Below are 4,647 nucleotides of genomic sequence, written 5' to 3' on the forward strand. Positions count from 1 at the left end.
TAAAAAGGACCTCGAATTTTTAATTCGTTTTGAGCCTCCGAAATTCTTGGACCGACCTTGAGCTCCCTCAATCATTACTTAATTATTTTTTATGTTTTTATATTTTATAACATATATATATATAATTACATATATATATATATATATATATATATATATATATATATATATATATATATATATATAATAGGCATAAAATTTAAATTAAGAAAAATACATGACATTGAAAAAAAAACATTACACTGAAAATAAAAACATCCCACTTAAAAAAATAACATTTTAAAACATAAATAACTTCTATTTTTTGAGATATATTGCTCGAATCTCTTGTTTCTCTTGTTCCATGATCATAAGGTCCTCCTCAAATAGATGAGAGGGGATGGGTTTTTGGAGTTGTTGTGTAACGTAGATTGTTCGAAGAAAACGCATTTAGGTCGTTATTGAACAGAAACATACAATAACAACAACCAAACCCAGTAAATCCCACAAATATCTTATTAATGGGGTCTGGGGAGGGTGAGATGTAGACAAACCTATAGATAGAGAGGCTGCTTCCAAAAAAGACCCCCGACTCGAAACCAAACTGCATGCAAACAATCTGAAACTAGACATTTAGCAATATAAATCTACCAGTCATAAAATACGTGGTGACAGAGTACCATAGCATAATAAAACATATATAACACCCTAGAGCAACAGATACATACACACATGATAATAATCACAATGTAAAGTCCACATTAAAAGTAGGAAATATTAACCCCTAACCCGGAAAGCTCAAACGAAAACACACACACACACACACACACTTCACTACCCTCTCCTAAAAATCCTTAACCATAATTATAAATCTCCACGAACTCGTATCCTAGACCATGTCCTCAGAAAGGTGCAACTCTAGAAAATATTGTCTAATCCGCTCATCCCAAGTTAATTTGGGTCTTCGTCTACTCCTCCTACATGATGGAGATAATGGGTTATGAGAGATGATTTTTGTGTAAAAAATATAAGTGAGAGTGATGCATTGTGTGTTAACAGATGGGTCGAAGTGGTATATATATATAGTGTTAAAATTAGTTTTTAAAATATTTTTTAAGTAGTCGTTGCCCAACGGTCAAACCAAGCATGGCCCACATTTCACACCCGTTATTGTCCGCTATTGCTTTGGTTGGGGTTCAATAGTCCCCCCCCCCCATAGCACCAACGGTATGGAGGGGGGGGGGGGGCGCTATTGTTTGAAAATCACTGAGGTGGCAAGCGGGTAGTGCCCCATTTCATGTAGCCTAATAATCATATTTTCAGCTAACTGTTTAACTATCGCTATAACGAAAGAAAGTCAACATGGTCAAAACTAACCCACCTGTCATCATGTAGAGTACCAAAATTAAACGACCTATCATCGTATAGTTAGGTTACTTGGTTATGTTACCTTAAAATATTTTTTTTGAAAAGTTGGTTGCCTTAATTAAAAATAACTTTTGAAACTATAAATGTTACTTGGTTACAAAATTTACAAATTAAAAGATAGTAGGTTAAACACACTCTCATCATCAAACTCCACGAATGCAAAGTAGAGACGTGAATGTGAAACACCACACACTTGAAAGTTCAGAATGTTAACTATAACATAAAATTTGGGTCATCAAATTAGTGTTTTAACACGAGACTAAGAGAGATGCTGATGCAGCCTCTCGAGCATGATAATTAGAAATGTCATTGTTTTGTTCGTGACATAGCGATGATAACAACACAAGAAATAATAAGAAAGCATCGTTTTACGTTGTATAATAGACACAAACAGTTTTAAAAATAAGTATGTTTGCAACTAGTCAAATAAAAATAAGTATACACTAAATAACTGTTTTATATTTTAGATTTAACTAGAAATGTAGTCCGCCGCGATGCGGCGGGGGCTAGAAAGAAAACAAAAAAGGAGAAATGATAGAAAGAAAACAATAAATAATTATCCAAGTACTGAAATGAACAATTAATGACTTAATTACTAACTCACAAAAAAAAAAAAACATATGAAATATTCCCCAAAGAGTACAATTGTGGTTGGGTCCTAAGAACAATTTAGAAACAAACATTCCGAAAGAAAAAAGAAGTGCGAAAAACTTGTTAGGATTGTTACCACAACCTAAGACCAGCAGCTGTTGTTCCAACACCTACATGGTGGAACTACAAACATTAAAATATATAAATTAAAAATTAGAATCTTTAATACGATTTACAGGCAGCACTAATTGGTAGCAAAGCGTTATGTTGATGAAAATAAGTAAAAGAGAGCTATCGATACCAGAAAAAAACAAAGCCTTCAATTTTTAGCAACAACCAAAGAAAGAAAACCATCAGATATTAAAATGGAAAAGCGTAACAGCCAAAGAAAGAAAACTATCAGATATCAAAAGGGAAAAGCGTACCTTCAATTAAGAGTTGTCGATATAAATTTCAGAAGACCATGCCCACGCAAACAAAAGTCAAGTAGGCCTGCACATCATGCTCCTGTTTTCTTTATACCCTATGACGCGTTATAACCACCACATCATTATTCATCATCACATAGAGGATAAACAAAAGCTTGCACATAACCAGTATGATCCATTAGTCTATTGTATACATTCATGAGAATCTCTTTTTCTTGCTGCATTTTATTGTTCCATAGTTATTAAAGGCGTTAGGCGCACTCAAAGCGCATAGGTCTCGCCCGTGGCCTAGGCGCAAGGCGCAAAAAAAGCGCGGGCCAGAGAAAAAAAAAGCGCACAACAAAAAAACTTAAAATATTTTTATATAATAGAAAGTTAATACTATTCTTCAAATAAACTAAAAACTAAAGCTATTATATAACATTTTATATTGTTTATAAGTGTAAAAAAAATAGTTTTCGTTAGATAAAAGTAGGAAATCTAGCTGGAATCTTGCCAGAATTTAAAGAATTTGGCCAGAAACTCTCCAGAATCTAGGAATCTCACTGGAATATGCGCATGAACTATCACTTGGAGAATTAAAGCGCAATTGCCTTGACTTAAGGCGCAATCGCCTCGCCTTGCTAGGAAATTGGGCCTAGGCGCAAGAGGCGATGGCTTTTAACAACTATGATTGTATCCCTCCATTAAATCATCTATTCTTTGTAATATAAACAACAAAATAAGCATAAAATATCATAAGATAAGCCTAAGATAGTATAGATTAAAACAGTGCAAGAACATAAAGAGATAAGTATAGAAATCAAGAGACATCAAAAGGTTAAAAATTTAAACACTTAATACTAAACCCGGATATGAAATTAAAATACAAAAAACATCTACAAATCAAAACCCGTATAAATTATACACAATCATCAAATTATTCATATACATACATTCAATGAAAACAAACAATAAAACACACCTTTCTCCATTTTTATCATCTTGGAAGCAAACCGTCCAACACCTTCAAAACTTCATTGTATTTTCTTATTCTTCCTTTTGCTTTGCACATGGCCAAAACCAAAATAATTTAAAAATTGTTTTGCTTTTCTATATTCTGCATGATACCAATAATATCACCCTTACAGTTAACCATTTACAACAAACATCAAACAAATTTCTCATTTAAAATGTATGTCATAAAATCATACACTAACGTCGCGGTTCCGAATCTTCAGCATGTGAAATACGATTTACCGGAAAACTCACCGGAACCCTAACTTCGCAGGAACCAAACTGAGACGTATTAAAAAAATCCTGCCTCGAGATGAGAATCGGGTTCGATAGGGAGTTAATAATCCAAATTACAACGTTCCTACATCATTGTTTCCGATTTAGGGGCTTAGTAATCCAAATAACAGTTGAACATAAACAAATAGTGCAAAAGAGAGGATAATAACCTAACAAACCTTGATAATAATCGACGCAGCACCTCAAGTTAATGACCCTTTCTTTGCTGCTATTTAACCCACCGGTGTACCCTCTTTGTCAAAATTAGCTTCCCCATCGCGTCGACTTCGCCGCCGCCACGCCGCCTAGAACCACCCTATCGGAACCCTAAAGCAACCACGATCTATCATCGTCATCGGCTTTGAAACGACGCCAATCGCTCAGAAATCTCTCTCTTAATCGAGGTTTGTGAGGTGGAGCGGAGAATTGTTTGTGTTGGGGATGAAGCAACTCCGGTGGTGGTGTTCGAGCAGGTGTTCGTGCGGTGGTTCAAACCACATCACCTTCTCCATCGCACTTCTCTCTCTCTAACTCTGTCTCTGTCTCTGTCTCCATCTCTCTCTAGGGTTTGGTAAGAAGAAGATCAGGTATAAATGAAAAGATGCATCAAGAGCTTGTACATACAACATCATAAAGCACAAATCACAAAATAAGCACAAAGTACAACCTCTTATGCTTAGAAATGTTATAAATTAGAGTATTATATAATAAACTTAAAAAAAGTAAATATACACTAAAATAACTGTTTTATATTTTAGATTTAGAGTAAACTTCCGTTTTGCTCCCTGTGGTTTGGTCACTTTAACGGTTTTTCTCCAAATCTTTAAAAATAGCCATTTTACTCCCTGATGTTTCGGTTTTTTTGCCAATTTGCTCCCCGCCTCTAACTCCATCCAAATTGTTTGTTTTTCCATTTTGCTCCCCGCAGGGAGCAAACTGACAACAAAAC

General features: G+C 34.8%; 1 long non-coding RNA gene across 2 annotated transcripts; it reads right to left on the reverse strand.

The window, feature by feature from the left end:
- Positions 1 to 1,975: 1,975 nt before the first annotated feature.
- LOC110879039 lies at positions 1,976 to 4,275 on the reverse strand. Of its 2 annotated transcripts, XR_002558416.2 has the most exons (5): positions 3,878 to 4,275; positions 3,620 to 3,783; positions 3,391 to 3,525; positions 2,424 to 2,521; positions 1,976 to 2,168 (listed from the first exon to the last, which is right to left on the reverse strand). It is a non-coding gene; the product is annotated as an uncharacterized LOC110879039 (long non-coding RNA). The 2 variants fall into 2 exon arrangements; XR_002558415.2 differs by having other exon boundaries at positions 3,391 to 3,783.
- Positions 4,276 to 4,647: the final 372 nt, after the last annotated feature.

This window comes from Helianthus annuus, chromosome 9, assembly GCF_002127325.2.
Source record: "Helianthus annuus cultivar XRQ/B chromosome 9, HanXRQr2.0-SUNRISE, whole genome shotgun sequence".
Classification (NCBI taxonomy): Eukaryota; Viridiplantae; Streptophyta; class Magnoliopsida; order Asterales; family Asteraceae; genus Helianthus; species Helianthus annuus.